This window comes from Oikopleura dioica, chromosome YSR (genome assembly GCF_907165135.1).
Source record: "Oikopleura dioica chromosome YSR, OKI2018_I68_1.0, whole genome shotgun sequence".
NCBI classification, from domain to species: domain Eukaryota; kingdom Metazoa; phylum Chordata; class Appendicularia; order Copelata; family Oikopleuridae; genus Oikopleura; species Oikopleura dioica.
In genome coordinates this window covers 2,214,813-2,235,355 of record NC_137295.1, presented here as the reverse complement: position 1 = coordinate 2,235,355, position 20,543 = coordinate 2,214,813, and the positions used below count along the sequence as shown (strand labels likewise).

General features: G+C 38.8%; 1 long non-coding RNA gene across 1 annotated transcript in view; it reads right to left on the bottom strand.

The window, feature by feature from the left end:
* The window catches only part of LOC145710787 (uncharacterized), a 49,433-nt gene extending 42,052 nt beyond the window's left edge, over positions 1 to 7,381 (bottom strand). Inside the window, exon 1 of the long non-coding RNA XR_014135083.1 lies at positions 7,301 to 7,381. This is a non-coding gene — a long non-coding RNA (uncharacterized LOC145710787). The remainder of the gene's footprint in view (positions 1 to 7,300) is intronic.
* Between the last annotated feature and the right edge of the window lie 13,162 nt (positions 7,382 to 20,543).

The following is a 20,543-nucleotide window of genomic DNA, read 5'->3' as shown; positions in this document are numbered from 1 at the left end:
TGAATAATTTTATGAACCCTCATTTATCTTTTTTTCCAAAGAAAGTAAAAAATTTGTTGTCATCCGACTCGAGACAAAAAATATCCATTTTAAGGCCACTTTTGAAATTCGCTGTCATCCGAAAATCGGCCTTAAAAGTGCTTCACACTGTATTCGAATTTTTTTCATGGTTAACTCAGGGGTCTGGATTCGCTTTGCGAATTCGCTCATGAGCGAAGCGAAGCGAAGCGAAGCGAATTCACTTCGCTTCGCTTTCGCTTTTTGTAATTTCAATTCGCTTCGCTTCGCTTTCGCTTTTTACCAAAAATTTTCGCGAAAATTTCGCTCAAAAGATAATTTAAATTGATTGATCTTATAATTTTATATATTGGCCTCCCCACAATCAATCCTGACATCACCGTCTTCAATCCCGGCTTCAAAAACTTCGATCCTTGCTTTTCAGAAGTCGATCCTGGTTGGTTAAATATCAATCTTGGCATCTCCAGCATCGATCCCAGCTTCACATCAATCCCGGCAACACCGATCCGGGCGTCACTAATTTCAATCCTAGCCTCTCAGTCGTCAGTTCCGGCTTCTCAATTGTCGATCGTGGCTTTTTCAAGATTAGATTGACATTGGAGAAGCCACGATTGACGTTGGAGAAGTCGTAATTGACGTCGATAAACCCGGGATTGAGAATAAAAAAGCCATGATTGAAGTCGGTAAAGCCATAATTGAAAATGTTGAAAGCAGACTTGACGATGGATAGGCCATCATTGATAAAATATTAATGATATTGAAGAAGACATGATTGAAATATGTGAAGCCATGATTGGCATTGATGAAGTCAAGATTGACGTTTGAGAAGCCAAACAATGTTTAATTATCAATCTATATAAATTTATTCACATCGCTGTTTGCCCAAGATCTCCGTTTCCCATAGTAAGGTAAATGACGATTTTGAAAGACGGCGACTTGGGTAAACGGCGACGCGGGCAAACTGAGACCACCGTCCAAAAAGTAATAAAAATGAAACCATACTTGAAATGGACACTTTCTCAAAGGTTAAATATTTCCGGAAAATTTTCGCTTTTTTTCGCTTTTTAGAAAAATTTTAAGCTTCGCTTCGCTTTCGCTCACGAAATTTTGATTCGCTTCGCTTCGCTTTCGCTAAAAATTTTTGAAAAATTTTCGCTTTCGTTTCGCTTTCGCCTTTCATTTTCGGCCAAAATCCAGACCCCTGCTCCGATGTTGTTTGTCTGGGTCTGCTGTGGTCTTTCAATGATTATGTTTGATCGTTTTGCATAATCCTCCTCGATGAAAATCGCTTCATCCGACTCTTCTCGCATGATCCTTTCTGCTTTTGTTCTTGATTGGCACAGCTCCTCTTCGTTCTCACCAAGTCTCTTAACTATACCTGTTGAGCTTTCTGCTATCAAGACGAATGTGTCGGGACAATCTGCTTCTTTCGCCGCCTGCTGAAGATCTCTTTCAAGATCTTCTTTGTTCACGTGAATCGCGATTTTAATAAGTTTCATTATTAAGATTTGCGTTTGTCTGAAAGCATACGAATTTTAATTCTGATAAGCTTAGTGTCTTTTATGCCAGAACAGACTAGACAGTAAAGGAGAAGTGAGAGGTGAACCTCAGTTAAAGAAATTCTGTTATTAATGAAATAATTTTCGCAATGCGAGATTTAATTCTTCCCGTTGTAGATGAAAGTTTCATCGAACTTCTTGACATTGTCCTCAAGTTGAGCAAGAAAACTTTCCAAGTCGGTGTCTGCATCGAGGCACGGAAAAGGAATATCTAAATTGTTGGAGTCGTTTCGATTAGGCTCTCCGATTTCGTTTGCTGGTCGTATATCTGGCTGAATACTCTTGTTATTATTCAATGGTTCGGCACTCGGATTTGGAAGAATAATAGTCGCGAAATTTTATGTTGATCCTTGCTCTGAAAGAGTTCTCGCTCTTTTGGTTTGTCGATCAGTTTGTTGGTCAGTAGGTGCCGACTGTAGCTGATTGCTTGGTTCCAGTGTGTGTGTCCCTTCATGCATATTTTCGGAAAAATTACCCTGGCTACCATCTGATTTCAAAATTTTGTCAACGTTATCACTGATAACTTATCAGGCAATTGGTCAGCTTTAATTTTCTCGCCAGTGTTATGTGCCGTGAAGGAAGAGTCACCGTCGCCGACAGTTTTTGTCGTTTAGCTGGTGGGCCGGTCGCATCGGTTGAGGCGAAAGCTTCTTGGCTTGGCCGAATTCCGCCGTTTCCCGTCTGATTCATCAGTTTGTTCTCTGTCTGCAGGCTTGATTGTTGACTGTGATGGTTGGTAATAGTCGGAAGGTGGCTTTCATCGACAGCTGAGGCATTATTGTTAAATGGTGCGTAATACATCTCTTGAAATTGCACATTAAGAACTGAAAGTTTATTTATCTCCATCACTTGTTGTGCCCTTTCCTTCGAAAAGGATTCTTTTCTCGCAGAATGTCCGAAATCTTGACTCATCAATGCCATGCCTGATTCAGCCTGGCTCTTTCTAGGTTCCTCTCCTTCGGATAATCCTTGAGTAGTAGTGGATCTACCTCCGTACAGGCAGGTTTCAGCTTTGTTCTTGAATTGCTCCATCAGAATTTTCGCAATTCTTGTCTCAGAGTTGGTATCCATCTTCATAAAATTTCTCCAAAATTCCTGTCGTCCGTTGAACATTTTATCAAATGCTTCGCGCACTAGTGTTCCGATCGCTGTTATTGATCCATGCTTTGCTTTATATATGTCACACATTAACGTTGCTTTGCAGATCCAGAGGATTAAGTGCTCTTTTTTTGACTTGAACAACAACCAGGAATCGAAGGCAGCTTTTGATTCTTCGACGGAAGAATTCTGCCTGACTATAAATTCTGCCGCGTCTTTACGGATATCTTCTATTAGATCAACCATCTGATAGATGATTCGCCATTTTTCTGGTTTCTGTATATGTTCAGTTGGTGGATATATTGACAGGACTCGTGGAAGGACATAGCGGTAAACCATTTCTTTTTCGGTGCCATCTTCAAAATAGTAAATTATTTGTTACGATTTGATTGGCATTGCACGATATGGAAAAATTGAATTTTTTCAATTTTCGAAGAGAAGTAAGCCTTACTTTTTTAAGAGGGGTGATTTCGAGAGGGTGCGCACTTCCTGAATAATTTATTTTTTCTATCGTCTGATTGGATGCCTAAGTCAATAAAGGTGCTGCGAGCCACTCAGAGCGCGCGCTCGCCCTTTTATATTAATGCATTCAGCGCCGAAATTTTCGCTTTTGAAATCGAGCGTTATTCTGCATTTTGCCTCGCTTGTGATCAGTCGCACTTTTTTTCGCGTATTTTTCAGCTCCTTGAAAGAGAAAAATTGGGGAAAAGATAATAAAGTCTTTATTATTTCTGGAAATAAAAATTTTAATGATATAATTAGTCCTATACTTATTCTTGGCAAGATTTTTAAATTTGAAAGAAAATGCTCTCTTTTTCAAAAATATTTTACTCCCCTTTTTTTTGTTATTTTTAAGAGAAAAACTTATATAAAATTAGCTGTCAAGTTAAGCCTATGTAAACCCTCAAGATTATTTTTTTTATTGAAAAATCATAATATGATTCGCCTAAAGGATTTCCTATCGGTGGCTGCCCTTAAGGGTGCAAGCTCAGCTTACTGAGAAAATCGCTGGCTCTATACCCTTAATAACCCATAGACTTTTACCTTACTAAATGTCATCATTGATCGCCAGTGAAGTAGAAGCTGGTTGGCGTGTGGTTTCCGAATATTTCTGACTGATGTTATTCTCTAATAGGCGCTTGGTTTCTTTATACTTCTGACACCAATGTTGCAGTTGGTGTCGATGTGATTCTCTGATTGGCGCTGGGTTTCTTTATACTTCTGACACCAATGTTGTAGTATGGCTTGCGTGAAATATAGACACAGTACAATTATTATAAAAAGCTAACAAGCGTTTCCGATTTATTCCGCGACCAGCACTAGTACAGTCTCAGTACAGTAATCTCTCGGCATAAAGCCGTACGTCTTGCTCAAAGTGACCCTTGAGAACGTTACTGATTTGATGGAGGGTGTCGTCCTTATATAGGGTACACTTTTCTACAGGGATATTCTCGGCCTATCCGAGAAAATCAGAGCAGCGTCCAAGAATATCGGGAGAGCGTCCGCGGATATTCTCGGCCCTTCCGAGAATATCGGAGCGCCGCGCGAGAATATCGGCGGAGCCGCCGAAATTATTGGTGGTGCAGTGAATAATTAATAACAAAAGGGAAAAGGGAAAGGTCGCCCCGCGTTGGGCGCGCACAGTGATCAGAAGCAGAAATGCTATGCAGTAAAACAGTCATACGTTATAGTCATACTATAACAGCTCATTTTATCTCCTCGAGAATTTGTAAACTAAATTTTTTTTGATTTAATGGATTTACCAAAGAGATTTCTAGGAAAAGAAGAAGCGATGGAAAAAGGAAAAATTGTCTGACCGGAGGAAGAAATGAATGAGCCCGCACTATAAGCGTCCCTTTCATCGAATCGATGGGTCATTGCGGTATCGAAGGATTTTATATAGTTTCCTTTACCGTTTGCCTGCCAAAAATTGAAACGGGTCTCATCCATATTCCACCTATCAGACTTATCAAAGCTAGACAAAGATTCCTTCAGCTGCTTTCTACATTTATCGACAGCGTCTTGTTTTACTTAGTTCTTTTTGCCTATGATTTTACGATGAGTTATTACGTAGTCTTTTTTCAATGAAAGGATCCAGTGCATATTGAAAGTCAATTTTTTTATTGCTTTATCTTCTCTAAATTCAGGATATTTTTGAATGATGAAGCAATATTCCTGTATATTTATATTACTAACGGCAATATAATGGCTTTCTGCAATGATTGTGTCCACAACTGTTTGACGAAAGCGGTTCATTGATTTAGAAAAATAATTGACTCCGACTTATTCAATCATCCATTCCGTGAAACACTGAAAACGTTGACTTTTGTCCACAATCGAAAGAAGAAAGTGAATGTTTAAGTGGGAAAGATGCCATTTAGGTCTTGTTCGAGATGTATAGCTGTCGCTTTTTGATTCCTGACTTGATTCGATCACGATGCTTTTCATGTAAGGCTTCTTAAATGATGGAGTCTTTGATCAACGAAGGTAGGACCTGTCAGAATAATCAGAAAAAAATATTTTTTTAATGTGCGAGCGATCCAGAATAATACAAGAAGATTCAACTTCTTTCCTCTTCTCTCCTCCCTTCGGTTAGAAATTTTTCAAGTTTCTTAGTTCTCGTTCTTATTCGTTAAATTTGATGTTTTAAATTTTTTCTTCGTTGAATCTATCAATCAAATTCGTTTTCCATTTTTGTCCGTTAATTTCGCTCCAGCTAATGTTTTTCCTACACTGGGGGCAAGTCTTACTGGAAACCAAGTACCAGTAGTCGATTTTTAAAAGTTTAAAAGTTAGTTTTTATAATACTTCTAATAGTTGAAACGGATACAGTAAAATCTAGCTTCTCATGAAGAAGTTTTATCAGCCGTTTATAGCCCAAACTTATATTTATGTGATGAATTTCTACCACGGCCTTTTTTGATGGAGTGTCAGCTTCTTGTTTGTTCGAAAAATTTTCCCTTTGACAGAATCGGTAATTTTACCGGGTGTGGTTTGCATGTTAAATTTTGAAGATTGATGAAAGCATAAAAATTTTAGCCCTTAAAAGGGCTTCATTCTTCTAGATTTGGCGAAACAGCCGGCGCGACGTGACCCTCATCTAGCGAAAAAGTGCGGGCTAGGGGTGCGGGAACGCAGCACTCACAAAGGGTGCGGAAACTCCTCACACCACTGTACAGGCAATATAACCCCTTAAGAAAATCGATACCCGTACCCTTTATAAAAGGTTAACCTTTTATTATATTTTACGACTGAATAAAAAGTCAGAATAACTAAGTTGACATGAAAATCTTAAACATCTGCTTTTGAAAGGCAAAATATTTTCGGATCCAGCGAGACCGGGCGACGCTTGGCGGCGCAGGGCGGCACAATTCAGTGTCTCCCGTATTTTTTGTTCGCGTGCCGACCCTTATTTACACCGACCGTAGCGTTCGACGCAACCGTAGCGATCGGCGCATCGTAGGGATCGACGCAAAACCCCGAAACCGTAGCGATCGACGCGCACCCTGTGTTTTTACTTTGATGGCTTTTTGATGAGAAGTGATTTTTGCTTGATTTATTTCAAATATGATCGTAAAAAGTCATTTTTTAACGAGGTAATCGCTAATTAAACAAAAAGTAAAATTTGAGAAAATTTATTTTATAATTTCGCGCCAACAGCATTTTTGATTTTTTTTTGACTGTTCTTCAGCAGCACTTTTTGACAGCGATAGATTTTTTAAGCCAGAATCTTTATGCGCTTATGCGCAAAGTTGCAAGGATCGTCGAATTGTTTCGCGAGGAGAAGATTCTTAATTCGTCTGATTGTTTCCTTAGTCCGAATGAAGAGGAAACAGTCATAGAAAGGTTCATGGATTTCCTCTATTTTATAAGTAACTAGTGAAAACATGGCTTCCTGGTTTCACCAGGGCGACAGTAAAATTTCACCGAACACTTTTTGGCTTCAGCCGCGCGAACAAAATTTCACCGGTTCAAACAGAGACTCGAGCAGCGCCAGCACACCAAACTTATTCCTAACGATTTATCATCTCATCACCGCGAAATAACTTTCATTCATGTGAACTACCTTTCATTCCTATGAACTACCTTTCAGTTCTGTGAACTAACATTCTACCCAAATGAACCGGGAGACGGACGGTGCCGGTACCAAATTGGTACCCGGTACCAAAATTGGTACCCGGTACCAGAAATGTCCGCTCCGCGGCTGAAGTGTGAGGAAACTCCATTTATTGACCGAATATACCTTTTAAAATCAATTTTGGCTCGGTATCCTAACATTTTTTGGTACCGGGTACCAAAATTTGGTACCGGGTACCAATTTTTGATTGGTACCGGCACCGTCCGACCCCGAATGAAACTGTGTTTTATTCGCGTGAATGAAGTTCCATCCACGCGAACCAAAATACTATATAAATAACTCTGCTTCTCAACACTGTTACTCATACTCACAACTCTACTTCCACCTAACACAACCTTTATTTTTCAATAAACGATGCTCATCCAAAACTAACTGTAGTTTTTCGCAGCAAAACCTCTACAAAATGGGGTCGGGGTTTGCTTTTGATATCAGCAAATTCCGATCTCAGCAACAAGTTCTATTGGATCTATTAAAATAAAAGACAAACCTGTCAATTGATTGATTTTTAATCCTTCAAATTTAGAGAAGACAACATTCAAGGAGGAGACGTAAATATGTTTAGTTTGTGCATGAATTCCAGCTGACAAAGGTTGGCAAGATGCGTCTATTATTTTTTAAATACTTCTTTTATTTTCGGATGTTTACTTTGTTATTTTTACAGAATAGGTTTTAGAACGTTTTCGATTTATATTTAAAATCATCTCCAGTACTAATTAAAGCATAAGATAAAAAGAAATACTCTCAAAATACCTCGTTTAATGATAAAACGGGCGTACCGCTAACTGAATAATTAACATGAGGGAAAGAAAAACAGCGATTTTTATCGAGCGCCAAGCTGCCCAAAATCAGTGTTCGATAAAGTCATAGGAAGGTTCTGAAGGTTTTAAAGTCCTTCTGTTCGTTTAGTATTGGAGAGCAGGGTGGGGAAAGGTCTACGGCACGGCACTGCGGCACGGACACGTGCCGCTCCATTCGCTGAATTTCAGTTTGGACACGGCACGGTGCCGGGGCACTGGGGTTACGGTAAAGCGCAGCCCCGTTCCTTGATTCTTAAATTTAAGGGGCTTGACAATGTCAGGGAACTCTGAGGTGATCAATTTCAGTTACTTCCCAAACCCCACCCACCCCCATTAACTCTTAAAATACAATTTATCAGGGTTTTAATTCAAATTATGGTTGTTATTCAGATTTCAAAGAAAAATCAAATTTTTCGAAAATAATTTTTCACGAAATTTCTTGGCCGATACCAACGTTGTAGACGAATTTATTAAATTTAATTATATTTAAATATTTTTGAGTATTTTTTACGTGAAAAAAAAGGAAAAAACTGTGCCGTGCCGTGCTGTGCCGTGTCCCGGCACGCGTTCTCAAATTTTTTGCCGTGCCGTGCCTTGCCGCGGCACAGGAATTTTTGGTGTGCCGTGCCGTGCCGGTGCCGTTGAATTTTTTTAAGACATTCTCCACCCTGTTGGAGAGTGTAGTAGGATCATTGAAATGTTGTAGTGATTGGATCACTTTTATATGAATTGTTATGTTCTCGGAAATTGGGACAACCGTTAAAATGTTTGTAGATAGTTGGCTATAAATGTCTTTTGGGCACTTATAATTCGAGGTGCTCGAATGCAATGGGCGTATTTTGAGCAGCTAAAATTCGAGCTAAAGGTTTATAATAATAGTCTTCTGCGTCAAAAGTTTTCTGATAAGGGCAAGAGAAAGTACGTTCCTTAACAAAAAGACTCACTTGAAGGGTCAGACTAAGATAAGCGATGGCTACCGAAGATATTTATTAAAACTTTAGTATTTGCTCAGAATTAAGAGTAGGGTTAGGGGCACCTGCAAAATGACGGAACAAACTAACCCGAGGGGGATAGGCTAGGGTTAGTTAGGGTAACCGAAGGTCTAGAAACTTTTTGTAAAGAGCGATTTTGGGGTGCGATATTTTCTTAAACGATAAAAAATGTCTAAAAGACCAAAAAATACAGAAAAAAGACCATAAAAAATGGCATATTCGTTCTCCATACCCGCTCGAAATTCGATGGGTTGATGGAAAACGCCCGCTCCGCGGGTAAAATTGTAGGATACTTAAGGGGGTGAAATTAGAAAAACAAAAAATCTCTAGAATTTTACTGACAATGTAACGAGAAAAAGACATGTTTTTGAGTTTTCGTTACATTCGTTATATATTCAGTACCGTCGGCCTAAAAGACTTCCATTACATTCGAGCACCTCGAATTATAGGCGCTCAAATGAGTCATTTGAATATTCCTCTTACCATATCTAGTTATGCGTGATCACTATACGAATATAGGACTCGGATTATCAGTTCAAGCGCTAGTAGACTCGGATAAGCAGCCAGGGAGACGACAGCGCCATGACCCAGAAAACAATTGGGAGGTGATACGGGCGTGAGAGAGCGAGTCATTTAAGCGGCTGTCCGGTACTCACGCAAAGCAGTTCCGAAAATTATAGCCAAGGGCTATAATATTCTTAGGGGAAAAGTTAAGAGAATTTTGAGAGTATCCAAACTCGCGAAGCCGAGAATTATGCAACTCTCGAAATTCTCACCCGCCCTCCATCCCTAGAATAAGCTCATTTATATTTCCCCTAGGTAGTGTGTAGGTGATGAGCACTTGCTTACATACTACCCAAGCCATAACCTAGACTCTAAGGCTGCTAAGAGTCATCCATAGTATAAGTTATCGCGCGTGCTCGGGAATATTCCTCTTACCATATCTTGTTATGCGTGATTACTATACTGATCTACAATTAATTTGCTTATTTCTTTAACAGGCAAACTCGGGAACATTTTTTTGAAACTCGCTTTCTCTGGCGCTCCATTACATCTGCCGCGAAAGCGAGTTTTCATCTTTTGTTTTCAACTTTCAATCTCATTCGAAATTGTCCAACTCTAGGTGAGAGTATTCTTTCATTTTTCTGAGCTGTGAAATTTATATCTGTACTAGGGGCTGATGAAGGCACAATAGTCGCCGAAACGCGTACCACAAATAAATTACGAATCAAATCATTATGAGAGGTCAACACTGAAGATAATTTCCTTCTGACAAAATTAAGATCTAGGATAGTTCTTTATCTGAAAATGATTAGAAACCATCCACCATTTACATGTTGTCAGGAATACGGCCTCAAACGTAGCCTGATCGATACCCGTAGCCTTAAATATGTCAAAATCTTGTTTAATGGACTCCGATTACCCGCTCTCATTGATTTTGGTTGCAGAAGATTATGCATCCGCTCAGATGTTCTCGCCTTTCTTCCTGCATCCATCCATCAAAAACCGTCAAATATCACTCTTAAGTGTGCGAATTCTAAAATTCGTAACAGTGAAGACGCTCGATTCACTTGTTGAGGCCACACTTGAGTAATCATCAGCACCGCTCAAGCTGAAACTGAACCCGCTGATAGTTCAGAACTTATCATGTCCAATTACTCTTGGTATGGACACGCTCAAAATCATCACGATAGGAGATACAGTGAAAACCCATTTTAAGGCCGATTTTCGGATGACAGCGAATTTCAAAAGTGGCCTTAAATTGGATATTCTTTGTTTCGAGTCGGATGACAACAAATTTTTTTCATTCTTGGGATAAAAAATGATGAATGAGGGTTATAGGGTTATCGCATATTTTTTTCGCTCGAAGAAAGTATAAATCATGGTCCATGATTCATGGACTTTTTCCAAATGTGTCTCTTGAATTGAACTCAACGTGATTCTTTTTTTCATTATTTCAAAAATAATATTCGTAAAACACGTCTGAAAAAAATATAAACATGACAAATGCTAAGAAAAAAGATATGAAGAGATTCTAGCGAAGACGTCAAAGAATAGTGACGTGAAGAAGACAATTACTGAGCTTTTTCGATAGAAAAATGGTCTGTAAATTTGTCTGCGTTTTTATACACGCCTATATAATGATAGATTGTAACTCTCGGACTCAAATCTAAGTGAAAATTTAAAGAAGACCGTAAGAAATCATCGTCAATTAAAAAATTCGAGAAAAAATCATCAAAGAGTACCAAAAAAGAGGAATAAAAAGTATCATTTTTTACCAACTCTGAATAAAACACAAGATATCCCGCAGGCGAATAATATAAATTTTTTAAAATGACACTGCAACTTAAAGATATTGAATAAAAATTGAAAGAAAGTGGCCTTAAAATGGATTTTTTGAGGATGACAGATTTTGGGGATTTTCCGAAAAAGTGGCCTTAAAAGGGCCGGCCTTAAAATGGGTTATCACTGTAACTCAATCACAGTCCAAAACAAAACCGTACCAACAATTGATCCCTACTCATCAGACTTACTTCTAACAGGAATTCATTGAAAGAAGATCTAAACTCGCTCAGAAGAAAAACTTCTTTCCAGAAATCATACGGCTCATCGACTCCTCGACAAAAAGCTCAATTAGATAAACTCATTCACAAGTACAGGCTAAGCTTCAATATGGATAGCGATGATCTTGGCAGACTTTTTGGATTTCGATATACACTTCCGCTCTTCGATGAAACAAAATCCTCTCACCAGCCTCCAAGGCCCATTCCGATCCATTAACAAGCGCAAGTTCAAGAAGAAATCGAAAAATGGAAGCAACTCAAAATTATTCAAGAAACTCAATCACCATTTAATATTCCACTTATTATCCTTCGAAAAGGTGATAATACAATCAGAATCAGCCTGGATGCACGAGGGATAAACTCACTTCTTGAGGAGGATCGATTCCCACTCGCTCACATGCAGACTGTTTTCACTGCAATAGGGGAACCATTCACAAGTGGTAAAGAGTGCTTCATAAGTTCAGTCGATTTTCACAAGGGATATTGGCAAGTCTAAATCAACGAGTCTGATGCGCACAAAATGAAGATGAGAGAATGGCGTTCCTCAAATTCTTTTTAAGAACTGTTCCTTAATTTAAGGAACCGCTCCTAATTTTTTTGGAACCGTTGCTGAAGATCTTAAACGAAAAAGCGGAGAATGGCGTTCCTTAAATTAGAAACCGTTCCTAAAATTTGGGTAAGGGTTAGGGGTAAGGTTAGGGTAAGGGGAAGCAATAGTCTCTCTTTTTCTCATTCAAAAAGCAAACAAATTCTTGAATTTGCTAAAAACAGGTGCGGAGCGCATATTTTGTTTTTGGCGGCAAGCAGATGGACTCAATGCAAAAAAATTTTTAGTAGACTTGAATTCTCATAAAGAAAGGTTAGGAATTAACAGTTTCATGATTTTCAAAGCATTGTTTATATGATTCTCATCAAAAAAGGGTTAGAGTAAAACAGATTATCGACTTTTAGGCAACCGTAATCGGTTTTCGCTCATTTTTGAGGCAAAGAAAATGAAAAATGAACATGAAAATAGGACCTCTAGAAAATTTTTTTAGGAACGGTTCCTTTCCTATTTATGAGATGAAGAAATTTTCGGAGAATGGCGTTCCTTATTTTAGGAACAGTTTCTTAATTAAAGAACCTTTCGTAATTTTAGAAACGCCATTCTCCTACCCCCCACAAAATGGCATTCAGTTATTTTAATCAGCACTTTTAATGCAACCGGATGCTTTATGGATAGGGTCCGTACACAAAAATTAAGTACCCGAAATACTTATCCTTTCTTTTTTTTTAAATCTTTTTTTTTAATTTTCTATTTATCTTTTGTTACAAAAAACTTAGTTTTTATTAGAATTTATATTTCTATGAAAATGGAATTTTTTCTTATTGCGTCGTTGCGCTGCGGCCACCCTACGACTCCCAAATAAGGAAAGTGACTCACTGCGCGCCCTGCGCAGCGCAAGAAGGCAGAATTTTGATCTTCTTTTCTTAAAATGAGCATGTTGCAGACGGTGTTCAAACTGTTTTCTTGAAGATTAAAATAAAAATAGCTATCTAAAAATGTACTAGTGTAGTTAATTCTTTTGAAATTTTAATGCAACAGTATTTTTCAGCCTATTTATGCGATTATTTCATCAATTCTTTTTTTGTATTTTTCGTAAATTTATGTTTTTACAATCTTCAAAGGCATATCAATTACCCCTGAAACTCTCAAAGGATTTGCTTTTGAAACAAAAAAGTTAGAATTTTTGTGTACGGACCCTATTTATGGATCGTGCAACGCTCCTGCAGCATTCAGCCGAATCATGAAGAAACTCATGAACCATCCATCAATCATCCTCTATCTTGATGATTTGATTATCATTGACTCTAAGTGGAAAGATCATTTATGCTCATTAGAATATGTCTTCGAAACATGCTTGGATTATGGACTTATCCTTAGTGCAATGAAGTGTAAGCTTGCAAGTGAAGAACTTGACTTTATTGGTCACCGAATCACTGCAGCTGGCATCAAACCCCTTACGGCCCTCAAGTTAACGGTACTACCTTCGACAATACATGAAATTGATCCTCGTGACCTGAGGATCATTTTTTTTCATTACGTCGACAGTTCAAAATCACGTGGGAAATGACGAAATGCCCTTAAGGCAAAAAAAAAAATCCCTCGAAATTGATCCACAATTTATCCTTAAGCCATAAGGACCGCCATCTAGAGGGTTGAAATTTTTTAAATCATTTTTGATCTTCTTTCTTTGTTGAGCAAATAAATATTGAGTTTTTAATTAAAAAATTTTGAGATAACGGTACCCAAAAATGTTTCTGAAAATTTAAAAATGATATGATGCGTAAATATGCATCTTTTCATGCCCCCGTCGAGTATGTTTAGGAAAAATACCATTTTCTTAATGAAAAGTTTAATCAATGCAAAAATCCTTCTAACAGATCAAAGTTGAGAGCTCATTCTTTTATTCTAGCATAAAATCAGGGTAGGTTATCAGACTAGTTTCCGAGCCATTCGACCGTAAACATAGGCTATTTTCGAATAGTTGATGACTTTGCGCTAAAATTCAGCCGACTTTTTGCTGAAGATTTATAAAACGGATCTGACAGATTATAGAGCTAAGTTAGATCTACATAAAGACCCCATAACGTAAGCTTTAGCATTGATGGGCTCAGAGTAATTCAAGGCAAAAGTCGGGGAAATCGAAGGAAGTACCCTTTAAAAGCATCTTGAAGCCGTGAAAAATATGATGCCACCAGAAGACAAAGCTGAACTTAAAAGACTTCTTGGAATGCTTGCCTTCAACTTAAAATATGTTCACCGAGGAAGTGAAATTTTGGCACCTCTCTATCGTCTTACATCTGCCAAAGCCGTATAAGAATGGACACCTACTCATCAAGAAGCATTCGACAAGGTTAAAATGGAACTTCTTAAGGAACCGACACTTGCTCATTTCAAGCCCGGAAGTAAACTCATACTCGTCACTGACTCTTCCGGTCAAGCTGTTGGTGGAACTCTTTATCAAGTTGAAAATGACCAATTCACAACTGTCGGATACTTCTCAAAAGCTCTCCAGGGTCCCGATCTCAAAAGACCAATGCGTATTCAATTCTTTGAACACTACCTAATAAACACTGAATTCGATGTTTATGTGGATCATAAACATCTGCTCTGTCAGTTCAATCAAAATTGGATATAAAATTAGTGAATGTTCATCACTACCTGCTATCATTTAATTTCAACATCATACATAAAAGTGGATCACGTCCGGAAATAGCATCTGCCGACTTCTTCAGCAGATTACCGAAATCAAAGTCCGTTGATCTAAAAAGAGAGTCAGAAGACTACTTCGATGTCGCTGACACAACATTTGCTGCTCACGCTCTTTCACAAGATGATGTTATATTCTCTTTCGAAGATCGCTCATTTTCGTCAGAAGAAATGGCAACTGCTCAGAATGCCTGCTCGGACACGAGAAATTTAATTGTCAAATCGCAAATAAATCCTTATCAGAAGCGATTCACGATCAAGGACAATGTGCTCTATTCTCGTGATCGACTTGTTCTCCCAAGTTTGCTTGCTGATGAATTTATACAATACTTGCACACAATAACCGCTCACGCTGGAAGTCAACAGCTAGTGCAAATGCTCACAAGATTTTTCATCAGTAATGTTCAACAAAAGTCAGAGCGATCACCAGCTCGTGTGAAACATGCATCCGACTTAAACCACTCAAACAACTTCGCCCATCGCTCATTAAGGACAGAATTTTTGCTCAATTACCCTTCGAAAAAGTATTCATATATCTCGTCGATTATGGACGAACTGATCGCAATGGAAAACGATACCTGCTCACGTATGTCGATAGTTTAACTGGATATTTGGATGGCGAACCACTTTCGAATAAAACTGATAACTTAGTGGCATAAGCCTTCCTCAAACTCATACTGCGTCATGGCATCTCTCAGAATTGCGTTTCTGATAATGGCGGTGAGTTTGGACCAAAAACAAGAGCGATTCTCCAGCGATTCGAAATTCGTCACTCAACTACTACAGCCTATCACAGTAAAGCGAATGGTAAAGTTGAACGGACTCATCGCGACCTACACCAAAAACTCAAGGTCCTACTCGCAACAAACCGCTCATGGTCTGATAACTGGCCGTTTGCTCAGTACTACATAAATAACATGCCAAAAGGAAGTCTCGATGGAATCTCAAGCAACGAAGCTGTCTACGGGAGGCAATTTCACATTCCATTTACGCTCAAAGATCCAGTTGCTGAAAACTCCAAACCATTCATTACTGCTCTGAATGAATACATGAAGAAACTCCATCCTGCGATACTTAACTTCCAAGTTCAAAGATACCAAAAACTCCTTCAAAGAGACAAAAGTGATTGCCCTGTTCTCGAAATTGGCACTTCCGTACTCTGTTGGAAACAAGACTTATACTCTGGAAAACTTGGAATTCACTGGTCAGGTCCATTCAAAGTTCACCGACGATTATCTAAGGACAGCTGCATAATCAAATGTCCATATACGAAGAAAGAATATCGGCGTCATATCAGTCTGATTCGACCGCTCAAACGAAAGACTGCCTTAAACAGAACAGAATTTATCAAGGAAGATGACGTGGCCGAATTACAAGGGAAATTCCTAAAAGACGAAGTTAAGAATATGTCTAAAGTTAACTTTCATAAAGATCAACCGCTCCTTGTTGATAGAGATGAGATCATTCCTGCTCAGAAGAATGAAAAGTCAAAAATAAGCTCTCATAAAGATCAACCGCTCCTTGTTGATAGAGATGAGATCATTCCTGCTCAGAAGAATAAAAAGATGTTAACGAGTCATAAAGATCATAAAGAGCCAAGTGATAGAGATGACTCAGCTCACGACAACGTTTGGAAAGATCGTCTCCGCTCACGACGATAGTGTTGTCAAGTGATTAGCTGCTCGACTAATCCGTATAATGGTCTAGAAGTTTTGCTCATAACTCGACCTTATTCACAGATAGCTGCTCGACTATCTCGCTCACAAATCGTCAAATTTTCACGACGTGGTGGTGATCAGATATGCGTTCCCAATATCTAGCCACCGTTCACTCATATTTGAATTGCTCGCTCACACTGTAGTCTAAAGCCCTGCTCACACAACATCGATGTCAATTGTTTAATTGGTTCCTCACAACTTCAACGATTCAATGCACAACTGGAAATTGGCTCACTAGAATACTAACTCCCCCGATCAAGCTCAAATGGGAATCCAGCTTACTGGTAATGCTCAACCAGATCGTTATTACGAAGTTTACATGCAGGCCTCTGTGGATTTTCGTTCTCATGACCCAGCTAATTTACTTATTAATTGGCCTCTTTTCCGAACTTTGGTCCAGCCTCATTTGGCAATTGGTGCAGTTGCCCAAATCACACACAGAAAGTCCATCTATGAATACTAAGGCATTTAACTCACAAGTTCCGCTCTTAGCTTCGCTCAATAGCTTACAAATTTTTCAGAATAGGGTAAGTACTCTTTATCAATTCTTATTCACGCCCTGCTCGTAGGCCATATAATCCCTATAACAATACTTTCACGAACTTAATCTCGCTTAAGTAGTCTATCGTTCTGTTCACAGCAATTTCGCTCTATTGCTCTACATTATAATCACATGCCTAAAAGTTTTAATTTTTTTTTTATTGGCAGCAATATCGCTCATTTGCTTCTAAATTTATCACAAGAGGGTATTTGTTATTCACATTTGCTTAAATATTATAATCACAAGCAAATTACAGTTATTTATGGAATTTGTGGACATTTTTTGTCCCCTAGTTTTCTGAAAAATGTCCACAAATTTGATAAAGAGCCTCGAAAAAAATGTCCCAACGAACTTGTTTAAATTTTTTCCTAGAAAGAAAATTTGATGATTTTTCTCAAAAAATAATGAGAAAAAGAATACAAGATTGAATCTAAAGACGTAAATCTAAACAAAAATTATGATTTTTGACGAAAAACAGTTCTTTGCAGGTAAAATTGGCTTCAATTACGAAAGTAAGACCATAAATTTAGAAGTAAAAGATATCAATTGAGAAAAAATGTCCATAAAGTTGATACCCTCTTTTTTTGAATATGTCCCAAGAAAACCCCTTATAATCTGAAAAATGTCCACAAATTTGATGTCCACAAATTCCATAAAAAACTGTATTCACAATCTCATAGCTCTGTTCACAATTTTCTATCGCTCATTGTGTCACACTCTCTTCGAATAAGAACTCGCTGTTAGTTCTTATTGTAATCTCTGCTCAGTTCTACTAGATTACTGCTCCGATCACAGGTACACATTGAAAGATCACCTGCTCGTGATGATCATAAACTCAACACTTGGCGCTCATTGACGATCTCCTGCTCGTGAAGATCATTCGCCCAAAAATAAAAAGGGGAAAGAATTAGACAGAGAATATCCATCACGAAAGGCCCAACTCACGACTTTGACTACTTCTCACTGGTCACGAAAATTCACTAGAGGACATCGGAATGACCTCACAACGTCTGGAAGATCCACTCGATGGCGTATTCTAGCCTCAGAAAAATATGTTCTGAAAGGAGTACTGGTTGGTCCCAAACTCATTTTAAAGAAGAGAAAAGCGCGAAAATGACCTTTCTTCTTCCTGCTCACCGACGCTCCTCCAAAGCGGCTTATTCAACGCTTTATCATTTCTGCTCTCTTTGATGTCACTATTCCAATTCACTTCTTACCGAATACAATTTCGAAAGAAAACTTGCAGTCACTGCTCGATTTTTTGCAAGAATTGAAAAACGAAGTTAAGTCCCTTAAAGATCACTTTCACTTTGATATGAACTAATTTCAGGAATCGCTTTTTGAAAATCATGACAGTCAATCAAGACAGCAATTCTCTATCAGCTTTTGGTCGATAAAAACACTCGCATCGAATTGATGAAACAATTTCAAAGAATCTATGAAAAACGATACTAAACCTCAAGGATCGCTTTCAAATTTCTAGAAGCCGATTCAAAATCGTTTTCCGACCAGCTCAGATACGCGAGGACTCACATCAAAATTTTCAAAAATGATCTTGCTCACAATAACTCGACTTATCGAATCAATAATGCAGAAATTTCACATTCGGAATCTCTACAAGTCGTAAACTCCATCCAGCACAATTCTCTACCAGAAAATGTTTGGGACTTACAATGTAATTAAAGAACAATAAAAATTTCTACGCTTAACGGACGCTTCGCTTCAAAAATGAAAAGGGGAAAATATGTAGTGGTTTTCCTACTGTTTTTGCTTCGTAATATAGGATTCGGATTATCAGTTCAAGCGCTAGTAGACTCGGATAAGCAGCCAGGGAGACGACATGACCCAGAAAAAAATTGGGAGGTGATACGGGCGTGAGAGAGCGAGTCATTTAAGCGGCTGTCCGGTACTCACGCAAAGCAGTTCCGAAAATTATAGCCAAGGGCTTTAATATTCTTAGGGGAAAAGATAAGAGAATTTTGAGAGTATCCAAACTCGCGAAGCCGAGAATTATGCAACTCTCAAAATTCTCACCCGCCCTTCATCCCTAGAATAAGCTCATTTATATTTCCCCTAGGTAGTGTGTAGGTGATGAGCACTTGCTTACATACTACCCAAGCAGGGGTCTGGATTTTGGCCAAAAATGAAAAGCGAAAGCGAAGCGAAAGCGAAAATTTTTCAAAAATTAAAAGCGAAAGCGAAGCGAAGCGAATGAAAATTTCGTGAGCGAAAGCGAAGCGAAGCGAAAAATTTTTCTAAAAAGCGAAAAAATGCGAAAATTTTCCGGAAATATTTAACCTTTGAAAAAGTGTCCATTTTATGTATGGTTTCATTTTTATTAGTGACGCCCGGATCGGTGCTGGAGATGCCAAGATTGATTGACGTCTGAAAAGCAAGGATCGAAATTTTTGAAGCCGGGATTGAAGATGGTGATGTCAAAATTGATTGTCGGGAGGCCAATATATGAAGTTATAAGATCAATCGATTTAAATTATAATACATCGCCGTTTGTCCAATTCGCCGATTCCTCAAGTTGGACATACAGAGATCTTGGGCAAACGGCGACTCAGGAAAATGGAGACCACTCCATTCGGACTCCCTCTCCGATTTTTCAAATTGCAAATTTTCTGAGATTAGTGAGCTGAAGAGGCTGTGTGGCTCAGCTCAGGTCAATCATTTTTTAATATTGACTGCCTTGCTCAAATTAACTGAATGAATTTGAAGAGTCAGCTCAGCTCAATGATTTTTTTGTGAAGGACAGCTCAGCTCAGCGCAGCTCAGAATATTGTCTACTTTAAAAACAGTAAAACTTCTCTGAGCTCAGCTTTTACAAGTGCCAACTTAGCTCATTCAGCAAAATTTCCACTTGAGTTTAAACTAAAGCTAAGCAATTTTTGGTAAAAAGCGAAAGCGAAGCGAAGCGAATTGAAATAACAAAAGCGAAAGCGAAGCGAAGCGAATTCGTTTCGCTTCGCTTCGCTTCGCTCATGAGCGAATTCGCAAAGCGAATCCAGACCCCTGACCCAAGCCATAACCTAGACTCTAAGGCTGCTAAGAGTCATCTAGGGTCCGGCATGATTAGGACCAAAAATTTAATTTCAATGAAACTTCACGATTCCACTAATTCGACGGTAAGGAATTCAACTCCGTTCACTGATTCTCCCAAAACCCCCATTCATCCCTTTTCAGGGCTTTAATGAAAATTTAAATGGAGAGCTAAGTGCGCTCTCATTGGTCAGCTCCGCCGAGCGATTTTGATTACTGCCCGAATGATTCCCTTGGTGGCTCAAATGTAGGCGCTCTCGCTTGACAAGCAAGAGGTGGTGAGATCGAGTCACCTAAAATCAATTTTTTTTCGTCTAATTTTCCTTCAATTTGAAGACCAGAAAATGCACAGACACACTTTTTTGAGCAGAAATACAAGTCATTGAATAATTTTCGTTATTTGAAAAAAAAATTCATTGTAAGATGATAACCATAACAAACCTAGAAATAGGAATAATTTTAATTTTTATGTAAATGGGTGTGGGTGGGGTTGGGGACAAAACTGAAAATCACCTCGGAGTTAAATGCCTTTGTCAAGCCCCTTAAAGTTAAAAATCAAGGAACGGGGCTGAGACGGCCCGAAGGGCCGTCAAGCCCTTAAAGTTAAAAATCAAGGAACGGGGCTGAGACGGCCCGAAGGGCCGTCAAGCCCCTTAAAGTTAAAAATCAAGGAACGGGGCTGAGACGGCCCGAAGGGCCGTCAAGCCCCTTAAAGTTAAAAATCAAGGAACGGGGCTGAGACGGCCCGAAGGGCCGTCAAGCCCCTTAAAGTTAAAAATCAAGGAACGGGGCTGAGACGGCCCGAAGGGCCGTCAAGCCC